This window comes from Muscardinus avellanarius, assembly GCF_963383645.1.
Source record: "Muscardinus avellanarius genome assembly, chromosome: 8".
Taxonomy (NCBI): Eukaryota; Metazoa; Chordata; class Mammalia; order Rodentia; family Gliridae; genus Muscardinus; species Muscardinus avellanarius.
Window position 1 is genome coordinate 49900472 of NC_137794.1, and position 17002 is coordinate 49917473.

The 17002-nt window shown below is 33.8% G+C and overlaps 1 pseudogene across 1 annotated transcript in view; it reads right to left on the reverse strand.

Annotated features, from left to right (window-relative positions):
* Positions 1 to 10683: 10683 nt before the first annotated feature.
* LOC308266044 (archaemetzincin-2-like) overlaps positions 10684 to 17002 on the reverse strand; it is a 30713-nt pseudogene continuing 24394 nt past the window's right edge. The window contains exon 2 of the transcript in view: positions 10684 to 11443. The product of the transcript in view is annotated as an archaemetzincin-2-like (transcript). The remainder of the gene's footprint in view (positions 11444 to 17002) is intronic.

A 17002-nucleotide genomic window follows, 5' to 3' on the forward strand; every position in this document is an offset into this window, starting at 1 on the left:
ACTCCCTTTAGACAGGATCGGAGAAGAGGATCCCCACGCCACATCATTGTCAAAATGACCAATGTGGAAGCCAAGCAGAGAATCTTAAAGGCAACAAAAGCAAAGGGCCAAGTGACATTCAGAGGCAAACCAATTAGAATCACTCCAGACTTCCCAAACCAAGTCATGAGAGCCAGAAAGGCTTGGAGTAACATATTCCAAACTCTGAAAGAAAACAACTTCCAGCCAAAAATTTCCTATCCAGCAAAACTTTCTATCAAATTAGATGGAGAAATAAGAAGCTTCCATGACAAACAGAAACTGAAGGAATTTATGTCTTCAAAACCAGCGCTAGAGAAAATACTCAAAGAGATTAACTACAAAGAAGAAATAGGTAACACTCACCAGAACCAGAGAAACAAGAGTTTCCATCCAACAGACAACTAAGATTGGTTATCTGTGGAGATTCATTATTTATGTTAGTCTTTTACCTATCTCTAAATTGTATTGTTTGCCTTTATTGTTGTTAATTTTTAGGATTTCTAGTTGGGATATTAATATACCTTCAGATATAGCATTTGGAAATATTTTATCCAATTCTATTAGTAACTTTTAACTCTGTTTACATTGTCTTTGGATATACAATATTTTTTTTATTTTTTAGGGAGTTTGTATATTCTTCTGTTGCCTGTGCCATTGAAATCATATCCAAGAAATCACTGCCAATTTCAATGTTGTGAGGTTTTATGACCCAGATTTTCTTCTAAAAGTTTATAGTCTTAAGATTTATATTTAGGTCTTTTATCTATTTTGAGTTAATACTTGTATGTGGGATTAGGTAAGGGTCCAATTTTATTCTTTTCCATGTAATTATTATTTTTCAACAATATTTAGTTAAAAGAATATTATTTCCACCACCAAATGTTCGTGGAAACCTTGTCAAAAATAACTTGACAATATAGGGAAGAATTTAGCTCTAGGCTTGTATTTAACTCCAATGGTTTATATATCTGCCTTTAGAACAGTACTACACTGTTTCAATTATTGTAGCTTTATATGGTTTGAAATCAGAAAATATATATCTGCTAGCTTTGTTCTTCTTCAAGATCGTTTTGGGTATCTAGAATTCATATTCCATATTAGGATAGATTTTTTTCTGAAAAATAAATATATAAATATATGATAGTTTCACCAAAAAAAAACAACAGAAAAAAATATGCTCTGGTAAGAAAGAAAGCAAAAAGAAATATTGAAATGTTATCTTTAAGTCATCAAAAGATTGGTATCAGACAAATGAAACTGTTATGTGAGATTATCATTTTTAATTTTGGATAAATTGCTATAATACTAGATGTCAACCACTAAGCCAAGCATGGGAGGAAGGGATGGGGAGAGAATGGGGTGGGGATCGGGTGGGGGCTGACTGGGCGATGTGTGCATGTATGTCTACAAAAGTTTGTATCCCACTATGATGTATGAATACAGTGCACCAATAAAATAAAATTAAAAAAAAAGAATTAATTATCATTATCCTGTTTTATAGAGATCCAAAGCAGCTTTTAAAATCTTTTGGTTAGGAAATGCAAATATTTATTTGAATACAGATTTATCTAACTCCAAATCTCATTTTTTCATCAGCATTTTAAATGTTCTCTTTTATGATTACCAACCTGACTAAATTTCAAATTTCTTAGCCAGGTACTCCTATCACCACTTCACATTTTGCCCAGGATTAAACATTCCTTGTATTTAATCTGGAGTGATGTCTTGGTTCGATTATAGAAATAGTCTACTCAAATAAATGTAATATCAAAATAATTCATTTCACAGGACAAAATGCAACTCCAAAATAATCAGACAATATGAATAATTTGGCAGAAAACAATATGATAGTGGTTAAAGAAGAAATTCAAGAGTATGATAAATTCAAGGTTTTCTAGGAGAACTTCTTTTATACCCAAGAAGGGAGTGTTTATGAGTGACTGACACAGCAAATGCATTAGCAGGGATGCACCTTCAAAAGTTTCTCTGTTTTTCCAGCTAAAATAATATTAATGCAAATGATGTAATATGATCAGGACAATATGTAGACTGCTTCACCTCTCAGCAGGCACTGCTAGTCTTTATGATATAGAACTTTCACTATTGCATAACCACATACCTGTACCCTACATCTACTTCTTATTAGCTTCTCTTCCTCTCTAACCCCCCAAAAAATTCATCCTCTTACTCTGAAATATATTTCTCTTTACATTGCTCTCTGTACTTATTGGGAAATTACTAATTTTACTAGTCTGAGGACCCACTTTAAGTTTTAAGATTTCTGGAAGAGGCAAAAATGTATGTGAAGCCAGAGACCACTCAAACATCTTTGGGAAGAAGAAGTTTACAAAGTTTACAAACATCCAGATGTCAGTAATATCCAGCCAGTTTTCTTTATGTCAGCACACTTTTCTAATTCATTCAAATGCCTCTCTATGGGAGAAGCCATATATCACTATTGCCATTTTTCAAATATGAGATGTCCTTACAAGAATTCATGCTTACTCTCTCATCCTGGAATGATTTTCATCATGTGTCCCACCCACCATCTCTAAGCATGAAAATCCTGTTTATTTATCACTAGACAGGTCCCATAAAGGCTTTCTTATCCCAGTCATTGTCTCAATATGTAGTCAAAATCAGTGCCTGGCATATGCTGTGTTCATAATAATAATTCAATGATAGTGTATGAAAAGAATGTTAAACAAATAATGACGGTAAATTATAAATGTTATTAAATATTGCCTATACTCTAGCTTCCTTTCTAAAATCTATTTTTCTTCTCCCACAGTAACAGGTACTTCCCAGGCAACCAATCATCCCCATGTCCTTTTCTAATTTCAAATATCACCAATCTGATGAAAATTACAAACAAAAAATAAGAAGCAGAAAATTTTCAATAGATCCAAAAGTATTACAGAGTTCTTGATGCTATCATTTTCAATTTTAGTGCCTGATACTCTCATATGGTCATATATAAGAGCCTCATTACATAATGCAGACAAATAAGCCAATAGCTTACATTTTAGCTTTGAATATATTTGATATATTTTCACTTTCAAATCCACTATATACATCAACCCTGCTAGTAAAACATTGGCCAATCTTTTTGAGACCTTTCTACTAGTCCCAAGAGTCTAAGACCATTCCCTCAGTCCACATTCCATAGAGAAGAATGTCCCATTAGTTATGTCCTTTGTACCTCAGTTATTTGATAAGCTATCACCTCTATCATAATGCTTGGAAAACATTTAGCTTTAAATCTTTCATGTCATATTTTTATTTTGTTTACTTGTTTTTTAATATTTTAATTGTAACACACAGTTTCAGTGAATATAAACATTTCTATGTAAAGTTTTTTCTTCCCATGCTAATATTTGTGTGACTTATTAAAAAGCGGGTTGTTCTCTGTTTCCTCCTTAACAGCATTTCTAGACATGTTTATCAAATTCAGATTCTTATTTTGCATCTAACAATCATCCAGTTTTTATTTTCTGATAAAATTGTTTTGATTCATAGTCTATTGGCAAGATAAAATCAAGCACATCTTGATAGAAAGCTGTCCCTCATTCAATCAGTAGCTTCAGCTCTACCCCAGGGTTCTCTGAAATAGCCTTCCTTCAGATGTCTCATTTACCTCATGCTACAATTTTGTTTTGTTTCAAGTTTACATGAGCAAAACAAAGGGCATAAAGATCTACATAAATTATTTTCACCAATGAGAGAGAGAAGGTCTATTTGGGATGACCTTTCTTATTTTATTTTATTTTTTTAATATTTATTTTTTTTCTTTTAACAATTTTTTTATTGAACATAAATAGTATACATTTAAACTATATTTGGTGCCCTCTCCCCCCCGTCCCCGTTTTCCCTTCCCCCCTCCCACCAATGGTTGTCCAGGTTAACCTTGTCTTATTCATAATTTTACACATGTTCAGGTGTAGACCCTCATTAATCAAGATTGGCCTTCCTCCTCTCCTATCTTTCCATTCAAACTTAGCTAGTATTTCCCCTCCAATATCTGGAGTCCCACTGGTATCCTCTGTGTTTCCTAGTTTGGGCATATTAGAGGAAACATATGTATCTTCTCCTTCTGTGCTTGGCTGATCTCAATGAACATAATGTTCTCCAGGGCTTTCCATCTTCTTGCAAATGATATAATTTTGTTCTTCTTTATGGCTGAATAGAATTCCATTGTGTGTATTTCCCACAGTTTTGCTATCCATTCATCTGTTGATGGTGATCTGGGTTAGTTCCATATTTTGGCTATTACAAATTGTGCTGCTATGAACATAGGTATGCATATGTTGCTATATTTCTTTAAATTCAACCCCTTTGGAAAGATACCTAGGAGTGGTATTGCTGGATCATATGGTGGATCCAAACCCACACATCTTTAGTCAATTAATCTTTGACAAAGGGGCCAAACACATATGCTGGAGAAAAGACAGCCTTTTCAACAAGTGGTGCTGGGAGAACTGGCTAACCATTTGTAAAAAGATGAATCTAAACCCCTATATCTCACCAAACACAGGAATCAACTCAAGATGGATCAAAGACTTAGAAATTAGACCTGAGACTGTGTAGTTAGTAGAGGAGAGCATAGGTTCAACACTACAACATATTGGCACAGGCAGTGACTTTCTCAACAAAACCTCCAAAGCTCAGGAAATTAATGCAAGAATAAACAAGTGGGATAACATCAAACTAAAAAGTTTCTTCTCATCAAAGGAAACTATCAATAACCTAAAGAGGAAGCCTACAGAATGGGAAAGGATCTTTACCAGCCGCCATTCTGATAGGGGGCTAATATCCAGAATATACAAAGAGCTCAAAAGACTCTACACTAGCAAAACAAACAACCCAATCAAGAAATGGGCAAATGAACTAAATAGACACTTCACAAAAGAAGAGATACAAAGGGCCAATAGATACATGAAAAGATGTTCTTCATCACTGGCCATCAGGGAGATGCAAATCAAAACTACACTGAGTTTCCATCTAACCCGTCAGAGTGGCAAGCATAAAGAAATCAAACAACAACAAATGCTGGCGAGGATGTGGGGAAAGAGGAACTCTTTTACACTGTTGGTGGGAATGCAAACTAGTTCAACCACTATGGAGATCTGTGTGGAGACCTTTCTTATTTTAGAACTTGACTGTTTTAATGATAAGAGCTAAAGAAATACTTAACTTGAATTGAGGTGACATAATCATAGGCCTTCTACATGATGAAGTTTTATGTTTATTTACACATGAGCCTTAGAGTACACTTTTATTTTTTAATTATATATATACATATATATGTATATATATATATACATATATAATATATACATACTATATATTTGCAGGTCTGTGTATAGAACCCAGGGACATTCGAACTCCAAGCTACACCCCCTGCCCTAGTTTTTATTCTTTATTTTAAAACAGGGTCTCACTAGGTTGTGGAGGGCCTCACTAAGTAGCTGAGGCTGTCTGAGAACTGCGATCCTCCAGTCTCAGACTCCCAAATGCTGGGATTACAAGCATGTGCCACCATGCCTAGCTACCCTTCTTTCAATCTAACATTTAATTAGGCAACATTACTATAGTTAATTAGAAATTTTGTTTAATTTGTAAACTGAATGAATGTCTTAAGAAAGCTTTCTTCAGAGTTTAGCTAACAAGTATATGATAATCATTATCACTTCTCCCCAAAATTTAAATTAGTTTTACAGTATAATGCATTTGGAGGTGGTTTTCTTTACTAATTTTACAGTGGTAATTCTTTATTATAATTTCAGTTGTAGCAGATGCAGAGTATTCTTAATGTTTAACCAAGAAGGAAGATACATTAAACTGAAATCAATAGAGAAAAATTAAAGTGAGAAAATAGGTCACCCATGTTGTATCATAATTATGCTATGGATTTTCTTCTCAATAAACTACTCTATGACAACATTTAGCAGAAATATATATTATCCATAATGAATTATACAGATGATCAGTGATGACATTAATATATAGCTGAACTGAAATCCATTATGCTAAAACAGAAACCCGGTTTCCAAAGGTTAAAATTTTAATCAATAACTTGCTGAAATAAAATTTATTACAGAGGATCTGCAGCAATTTTATGTGGAAATAAAGGATACAAATATTAAACAAGGAAAGTAAAATTGATGGTTGATTTCTGCTCTGTGAGAGCATTAAATTAGTATCATCAGCAAAATTCCATACCATTTTCTAATGTCTGCTTTTGTTTTCCAAATTAAATCCACCCAGAACTACAGCACTATAGTGGTTAAGCCATAGTCTGGTGTATGCAAACTATGTACAAAGTGAGGAGAAAAATTAAAGTAACAAAATAATAATTTAAAAGAGTTTCTGCTTTCTCCTATAAAAACACTTTATGGTGACTTCTGCAAAGAGAAAATCTTATAATTAAATAAAATTTGAAGGTTCAGAATATCTTATTTTTAGATTCTCAAGCACAACTCTCATTTAGGTTCAAACTCATACAATATTATGACATCAGTCTATATAAGAGAAAAAGGCATAAATTCATGAACAGAAACCCAAGCAAATTGGGTTAATTTATTTCTGTTTCATAAACTAAAGAAACTACCAATTAAAAGTATAAAAATTTGGGGTATTCATATGTATTTGTCTCAGCCAAATTCAGACACATAGACCAATGGAGCAGAATAGAAGACTCAGAAACAAATCCAAACATTTATAGCCAATTGATTTTTGAAAAGGCGGCCAAACACATACATTGGAAAAAAAATAGCCTGCTCAACAAACGGTGTTGACAAAACTGGTTAACCATATGCATAAAATAGAAATAAACCCCACATTCTCACCCAGCCCTAGAGTCAATTCAAGATGGATCAAAGACTTGGAAATCAGAGCAGAGATCTTGCAGCTCCTTGAAGAGGGCATAGATCCAACACTTACACAGACACATATAAAAAATTTTTATACCAAGACTCCAAAAGCACAAGAAACAAAAATGTAAGTCAACATGTGGGGTTGTATTAAATCAAAGAGATTCTGTACATAAGAACCTCAACAAAAAACAACAAAATAGGACAACGTTTTTACCAACTATTACTCCAATTCAGGCATAATATATAGAATATACAGAGAACTCACGAAATTCACCAGTAAGAAAACAAATAACACGACAAAAAATAGACAAGTGAACTAAATAGACACTTCACTAAAAGAAATTTAAGTGGCCAAAAATGTATGGAAAAATGTCCAACATCATTAGAAATCAGAGAAATGCAAATCAAAACTATCCTGAGATTTCACCTAATTCTAACTAGAATGGCAATCATTCAAAACACAACAAGTACTGGCAAGGATGTAGAGAAGAAGAAACCCAAATACATTGTTGGTGAGACTGCCAATTAGTTCAATCAGTTCAGAAAACAGTATGGAGGATCCTCAGAAGAATGCAAATAAATCTACCATATGATCCAGCAATACCACTTCTAGGTATCTACCCAAAAGAATGGAAACTAAACTACCAAACTAATGCATGAGTATCTATGTTCATAGCCCCACAATTCACAATTGCCATACTATAGAACCAGCCAAGATGTCCATCAACAGATGAATGGATTACAAACATTCTAAAAGACTTTCAAGAATAATTGTTTTCTAAAGTACATTTTGTTGAAATATAAATAACATATAACTTATAAAACCTTATTTTTCTAGTAGTATATTAATTTAAGATATTAAAGTATATATATGGTGACACTTTAGTATTTATCATTTTGATAACTGTAGTTATTAATAATGACTCCCATACCCAGACAATCCCATTTTTAAGGGAAAAGTCAAATTACTCTTGCTGTGTTTAGTATTTTTCATTGCATTCTAATTCTTCAGAAATATACATTAGGCTAGTATTTTATATTCATTTTTTTCTCCTGAGCAGAATATTGCATTTCTATAAACTCCATTTCCTTAAATTCACAGAGATGTGGTTGCTTTTACCACATTCTGTTTAATATAGCCATAGAAAGTGTTGAATATCCGGTCTCACAGGTTTATGCTACAATTGCCTCATTGATGAGAAAAATAAAACAAATGAGATGTGGGCTCCAGAGCAGCTGGAGCTTGGGGTACTCATTTTAAGCTGAGAGCTGATAATTAGGTTGCATCCATTCAAGCACATAACTAAAGGTAAGATGGTTCTGCCACAGAGAAAACTGCTCTGAAGCAATTCCATTTCTAATTATAGGTCCTGATAGAATATGCTTGCATCTAATCTATAGTGGAATGCAATCTCCTGGGAAATAAAGCTACCCAGATAGTAAAATAAAAATTTTAAGCTAGAAGTTATAGATAACTCTTGCTTGAAATTTTGTTTTACAAATAGAAAAAGGAATAATGTGCAAAAATATTTTTTCCAAGATAATGGCTAGGGAGAGAAATGGTATGTACTGAGAGACATGTAGCTATGGACAGAGAGATAGAGATGTGTATCACACACACATGAGAACAGAGGCAGAAGTAGAGACTGCATTATAGATACAGAAACCTGTACTCAAAGTTTTATGAGCATGCTCATTTACTTTGACCTAAATTCTCCTAATTGCTGTTGAAGGGAAGTACATTGGAAGTATCATTCAGTTTATCCAGTTGCTAAATTAGTGAATTTAAATGCAACTAGTTGATTTATTTATTGTACTTAAAGTTATAAAGTTATTCTGAGAAAAAACCTGGCCCAGTATATTGAATATTGAATTAGCTTATAGGATAACAGTCATCTTACCTAAATTGTATATATTTAATGTTTTGGGTACTAAATAGGACTGTGGTCTAGCATTTTTACATTTATTCCTAGATTTATTGAACTTTTCTCTCTTCCTATGTGCTTATAATGTAACCTCAATTAATCTAAAGAAATAAAATTTAAAATAATGCATCAAATTGCCTGCAAACTGAGACCTGAAAGGTTAACTATTAAGCCTAGTTACAGAATTACAGTAACTGTTGTTGGAATAGGTTTTAAAGAGCATTACTATAGGGCCCTCCACTCATGCCCTAGACATAACCTTTGGTTATGTTGGAAAACATCCAACTCTTCTAATTCTTCATAGCATAGCAAGTTGTTGCAAATAATACTCATCATCTGTACCGTAGAACACTGAGCCTTATCTTTCCTGTCTAACTGTATTTTGGTATCCATGATCCCATCCCCCTTTATATTCACTTGCTCCACTCTTGGCATTTAATAACCACTATCTCTACTTTTATGGGATCCTACATATACTGTTTCTAGCTCCCACCAATTCTCTACTGGTAGAAATGCAAATTAGTATAGCCATTATGGAAAACAATAGTAAGGCTTCTCATAAAATTCTTAAAAAAGAGAACTACCATATGATTTTGCTATCTCACTACTTGGTATACATATATCTATAGAAAATGAAATCATTATGTAAAAGATATATTTACAACCCAATAGTCATTGTAGCACTATTCACAATTGCCAAGAAAGGAAATTATGTGTCCACCAACGAATGAATGCATAAAGAAAATGTTGTAGATATACCCAGTGGGATATTTTTCAGCCATAAAAACAATGAAATTCTGTAATTTGTGGCAATATGGATGAAATGGAAGGGCATTTTTCTAAGTTAAATATACCAAGCACAGAAGACAAAAAACACATGTTATTACTCATAGCATTCACTTCTTGTTCATTGAATTAATCCATTGAAAGTATTCAAAAGTTTTAAATTCATTTATTTCTGGTTCTTGTATTATCTAAGATAAAATGTGATTATGTGATTATATTTTTTAGATAAATCGTGAGATTACATAGTTTGCCTCATTGGTCACCTACTGGCACTTAAAACTCAAAATATGCATACCCCAATTCTTTTCTTAAGTATTAAGACCTAGTAATTTACTAGATATTATCTAAATTTAATAGTATATACATGTGCTTAAACTTTGTCTATTCTGACATTCTCAATTTTAAGATTTATTAACTGTACAACTAAATGTGAACATAAGCATCAATTTTTTACTTCTATATTCAGTTAAGAAATAATTTTGTGGTGTGTGTGTTAGAACACTGCCCCAATTCTGAGGGTTTCTAAAATGTAAAAAATGCTTAAATCAAAGTATGATTTAATATTGTGTTTAAACAATTTACGAGAGAGAGAGAGAGAGAGAGAGAGAGAGAGAGAGAGAGAGAGAGAGAGAGAGAGAAGAGGAAGCTATTCCTGTGAGATGTTCCATGAAGGAAAAAATGTTTAATATGTGAATATATGTTGCAAACCCTCTGTGTTTATTTCCTTTCTTGAATAATCAAAGCACACGTTAAAGGCTCTGAGGAATTTCTTTTCAAGAGAAAACTGTTTATAAGAGTTAGCTCTTGTTCAACTCAGCATTTAAAAGGCTTATTTGATTATAGAGCCAAGAAAATACTTTTAATGTGTCATATTTTTATACCTAACAAAAGCATTTACCTGAAAAACCTATTTTTGAAAAATTGTAGTTTATTGAAATATATTGTTTTTATTGTATACAATGTAATAACCACTTCTGTTTTGATAGTATAATGTGTGTTTACTTTAATTACTCCTATTTGAAGGTCCTCACTTTTGAAGTACAGCAATGCATTTTAGTATTCACTCTTTCCATTCCTTAAAGTTTCAACACATTTTCCTTACTTTCAAGGATAAGCTTTGAAGTTATCCTTGATGTATCTGCATATTCATCATCAATCCATCCTACCAGTGCTTCGTGTCTTTCTACAACATTAAAGCCAATAGCACTCTGCAACCTGTGTAAACAGGTCAATAGTTTAGAGGGCAGCAGTCAGCTTCTTCCAAATGGTTGGAATCTTGCACTGGGCATGTGAGCCACTGGCTGTGTTGGAGTCCAAATATGTGTCCAATCTCATGGGTAAGAGTCTTAAGGCATCGCAGCCTCAAAACACTAGTCATTTCAGGACTATAGTGGTTATCAAAAATGGAAGGGTCACTGGATAATTTTCTCCAGAGCTTATTCATTTTGCCTTCATAGTAAAATCTGTAGAAATCCCTGCTACACTGGGTGAAGCTGAATATCCTCACATCATCTGTCAAAGGCCTGTCCAGAAACAAATTCCAGAAATCTCTTAGGTAATTGGCAATCACTATTATATCCATGATGCAGAAGCATTTTCAGGTTTCTTCTGCTTTAAAAACTTCAGGATGCTCCCTGTATGGATTTATAGATTTTGTGTGTGATCAATGACTCTAAGGGAATACAATGTAGCAGATAACAGAAATCCATTCCAGAAGTTTTCCTGTTAAGACATAGAAAAATGCTTCACAGTAGCCCTTGAGCCATTTTTTTTTTGTTTTTGGTGGTATTGGGGTTCCTGGAAACCCTTCTACCTCCAGGCTACACTCCAAGTCACCTATTTTTTATATTTTTATTTGGAAACAGGGTCTCTTAAGCCAGCGAGGCTAGCTTCGAACCTGCGTGATCCTCCTGTCTTCATTTCCCAAGCGCGGGGATTACAAGCGTGTGACCCCACGCCCGGCTTTCTTGAGCCATTTAATATATCCTTCACTGACAACTCTGGTGTTTTATAGTTATCCAATGGACTGTATGTAAACACTTTCTCTGCAGACGGTGTCTTTCTGTAGAGATCACTGAAAAACTGTTCAAAGTCTTGGGAAGTTTCACGGTGGGGGGAGGTGATCCCATCTCACTCTGAATGGAAGGTGGTGGGTGCAAAGAGACCACTGGCTGGCTGGAAGGCTTCATTCATTAGCCCTTCTTCCCTGGCACCTAGTCTCTCACACTATGACACAAGCTCTTGGTTCTTTGAGATGAGACCTCTTTAATGTCTATTCAGAGTGCCATACTATTTGCATAATGACAGGTATCCTTCATTCACATCATGTTCCTACATAAAACTTCTATCTTTTCCTAGAATAGATCAAATAGAGGTTGCATCATGAGGCTTGCTAGGACCAGTATGGCTGTAAAAGTGTTTTGGAGGGTGTCTGCCCTCAGAGGCCTCGACACCTGGCCCCCAAGAAAAATTTCTAAATTTGAACTAATGCTGAATCAATAAAGTTCATATCTTGTAATCTTGGGCACCAATCTGTAACGTGGGGTTCATGACTTAAATGGATTTACTAAACTCTTGAAATTTTTAAGTAAATATGTGGTCAATATTTACATTGGTATAAGAAGAAAGAAAACAAACTTCAGCAGATTATAGAGCTCATGATGTGAAAGTTAACTATACTTAAATTTATAAAAATAGTGCTAAAATTCTATATCCAAACCAATCTTTTTTTTTCAAAATCAATGATAAGTATTGTGATTATAAACAGAGGTAGTAGGGTATACAGCCAAGTCCATATTTTGAATTGGTAATAGTATGAATATATACAATCATATCCATGTTTCCTAGAGAACAGAAATGGTTGCACCTGCTTCTCAGCTTCTGATACCATTTCATTTTATACTTCACCATAACCCTGAAATCTTCATTGAGTTGACTTTTATCCTGCTGTGACTAATACCATCCAGCTATGCTATATACAAAATTACATTTTCTATGTTTGTCATTGAAATTTTCAAGAAAGGGACTCTTCAAAACGGAGCTGAAAGCAGGGTGCATGTCTGTAATCCAAGTACTTGGAAGGCTGAGACAGGAGGATCCAGGTTTGAAGGCAGCCTCAGCTATTTAGGGAGGCCCTCCACAACTTACTGAGACCCTGCTTCAAAATAAAATATAAAAAATTGGGCTGGAAGCGTAGCTTGGAGGTGGAATGCCCCTGGGTTCAATCCCTGGAACCACAGAAATAAAATACAATAAAGAATATAAAACGGTTCATGGTGGGTTCTAGCTCAGTGGAAGAACACCCCTAGGTTCAATTCACAGTGTCATAAAAATTAATTAATTAATATGTTAATCTGAGGAGAATAACTCATTAGTTTTCTGTTTTTCATTTTTTGTTTGCTTTTGGTTTTGGTACTAAGGATTAAGCCCAGTAACATTTTACTGTGGAATTATACTACCAGCCATATTTGGTTGTTTTCTCTTTAAGTATCATTAAGTTACTGCATACTGGCATCAAGCCTGAGAGAGGTTTGTGCCACCATCCCCAACTGTTGCCAGGTTTAAATGGGCATACATTATTCATGAAGAGGTCAATGATAAAAGGTAGTTATTCATTCTGGTAAGAAATATAAATGTCATTAGTGCTTCAATGTTTTTCATAAAATTAAAAAATTATGATCTATAAAATAATATAATACTATAAAAATAAAAAATTGAATATCTACATACTTTTCCATAACATATTCTAGTTTTAAAAAGTTCTATTAAAAGAATAAACAGAAGGATCTATGGCATTTCTTATCTTTTCCTCTTGTAATTTGATAAGAAAAACTAAACTAGGAAATATATAAATTGATACTAAAAGCAAGAAATTATTTTGACATCTAAGTTTCACTTATTGAGATCATGAAAGAAGAAGGACTAGTTAATGGAATCATCTTTGGTTATTATAGCTCTCATCAGTAAGGCACTTGCTATATATATATATATATATATATATATATATATATATATATATATATATATATGGGGTGGGTCTGGGAATGGAACCCAGGGGCATTTGACCTCTGAGCTAAACCCCCTGCTATATATATATATATATATATATATATATATATTTTTTTTTTTTTTTTTTTTTTTGGTGGTACTGGGGTTCCTGGAAGCCCTTCTTCCTCCGGGCTACACTCCCAGACCTATTTTATATTTTTGAAACAGAGTCTCTTACGCCAGCACGGCTGGCTTCGAACCTGCACGATCCTCCTGTCTCCGCCTCCCAAGCGCGGGGACTACAAGCGTGCGCCACCACGCCCGGCTATTCTTTATTTTTTGAAACAAGGTCTCACAAAGTTATGGAGGGCCTCACTAAATAGCTGAGGCTGGCTTCAAACCTGTGCGATCCTCCTGTCTCAGCCTCCCAAGTACTGGGATTACAAGCATGCACCACCACGCCCAGCTAAGGCACTTGTTTTTTTTATAAATACAGGCAAATTATTTGAGGTGATTATCTTAAGTACAAATAGAGGAAAACCTATCTGACCTAAGTCTAAAAAAATAGTAATCCTAGAATAAAAATCAGTAAACATATGGATATATCGAAGTAATTTTTTTAAAAAAATTGTTCAGATACGCCGGGCGTGGTGGCGCACGCTTGTAATCCCCGCGCTTGGGAGGCAGAGACAGGAGGATCGCGCAGGTTCGAAGCCAGCCGCGCGCGCTGGTTTAGGAGACCCTGTTTCCAAACAAAAATGTAAAAGTGGGTCTGGGAGTGTAGCCTGGAGGTAGAAGGGCTTCCAGGAACCCCAGTACACCAAAAAAAAAAAAAAAAAAATTGTTCAGATACACATGGAATTAAGATCTTACCACAGTATGTCAGCCACACATGAATGCATATATGCAAGCAACAAACACTTCCAATGTAATACAATTCCAGTATTTTTTAAATTTTTTATTGGTGAATTGTATTCATACATCTTAATGGGATGCAAGATTGTGGAGCCATATATGCACACATCATGCAATTAGCCCTCACCCAGTTCCCACCCCATTCCCTCCCTCTCCCTCTTTCTCATGTTTGGCTTAGTGATCAATATTGATATGTTTGTTAAATTACATCATTTGCTTTAGAAATTTTCCTTCTTCCTAACTCCTATCCCCTCAGTTGGGTTACCTTATTGGCTCATCTACAGAATCTCCTACTTTGTTGAGTTCCTCCTTGACCCATTTTCTGCACAGCTTTTGCATATTAGGGAGAGCATCTGATTTCTTATTTTTTATGACTGACTAATCTCACTTAGCATAATGTCCTTCAGTTCCATCCATTTCCCTATAAATGATGTAACTGTGTTTTTCTTAATGGCTAAGTAAAATTCCATTGTGTACATATCCCATAGTTTTGCAATCCATTCATTTGTTGATGGACATCTTGGCTGTTTCCATAGTTTGTCAATGGTGAATTGTGCAGCTATGAACATAGATACGCATGCACTGGTTTGGTAGAATTCCAGTATTTTAACCTCTAAAATCTAGAAAATCACTTTGTAAATGTTCATAAACAACTAATTCATTACCAGATTCCTAATTGTAATTAATACCCAACATTTTTGAACTATAAATTTAATATGCAGTAAATGATACTTTAATTCTTAACTATTTTAGAAATTCTCTGTCAGAGTTACTAAGACATTTTTCAACATTCAAAGCATGTTTTAAAAAACATTATTGTCATTCATCATATAACACCATTAGAAAGTAGTTTTAGATTGATGAGGTTAATGAAAATTAAGTTCTGTCAGGCTATAGAAGATAAATGCAAGCAGTTTACACTGAGGAAGAAGTTCAGCAAGTCTATAATTTCTTGAGAACTGCATTCAAGATAATTATAATAAGTAAACCTAAGATTTTATATGAACCAATAAAGCTTTTCATACCACAAACTGGGTCTACTGACTCAGAATTCATATGTTAACAATGGAAAATTGGCAAAGAATAATAGAAAATATAGCTTGGTTTATTAGTAGTTCCTAATATTATTTTATAAAATTAAAATTATTCTATTTACAATAACTAAAAAATATCTGGGAATAAAATAAACAAAACTGGTAAAAGTTTGTGTAGTAAAATTTATAAAATCTTGATAAAAATTAAAAGGCACATAAATAAAGACACCTGTGTTCATGGATAAGAAAAATTAATATTGTTTAAATAGACATACTACCCAATGCTCTCTACAAAGTCAATGTAATACCTATCAAAATACCAATGACAGTGTTCACAGACAGAACTAAAAAATAAAACAACAGTATAAATTTTATGTAACTACATAAATCCTCAATAACCAAATCTATTTTGATATAAATAACAAAGTTTGATGCATTATTCTATCTGCCATCAAAATATATTACGACACAGCAGCAATTGAAACAGCACGGTCTTAGCATACAAACAAGTACACAGAACAAGGGAACCTAGGAGTAAACACACACCTCTATAGATAACTATTATTTCAGTATCAGTGATAAGAACACACATTGAAGAAGGGACAGTCTCTGATAAATGGTGCTTGACAAATGAGATATCCACATACAAAAGAGTAAAATTAGATCTCTACCTCTAAACCAATAGAGAATCAACCCAAAATAGATTAGAGACTTAAATGCAAGAACTGAATTAAGAAAACTTTTTTACCATCTACAGAATATTTACTTTGTTTTTATACATTTATTGTTGCCTTGTAATTTAACATCATAATTTATAGTGATAGGGACATATATGCGCATAGCACTTACTGAGCTTTCTCCAGACACCCTCCCTACTCTCCCCTTCTCCTATACTTGATACTGAGATTGGCACTAATATTCTCACATATGTTCATAATGTCAATGGAAGTGTTTCCTTCATTAATTCTCTCTCCTACTTACCCTCTTTCCATGAATCTTCTAGAAAATAAATGGGGAAATAATTTAGGATAGTAGAAAGATTTTGGACAATATACCAAAAGCAGAAGAAGCCAAACCGAAAATAGACAAATGGTATTACATCAAATTAAAATGCTTCTGCACAGCAAAGGAATAATGAAAGTGAAGATACCCTATTGGATGGGAGAAATTACTTGTAAATTATACATCCAATAATGGTTTTATATGCAGAATATAAAAATACTAAAGAAAATCAATAGTCAACACATCAAATAACCTAATTTTTAAAAGGTAGACATTTCAATAAAGACTACAAATGGCCAACAGGTATACAGGAAAAATGTTGAACAACACTAATAATCAGGGAAGCCCTAATCACAATAATTAGAACAATAATGAGCAAATGATCACTTTATCTCAGTAAGAATGGCTATTAACAAAGAGCTAAGCAATAACAAATGTTGGTTAGAATGTAGAGGAA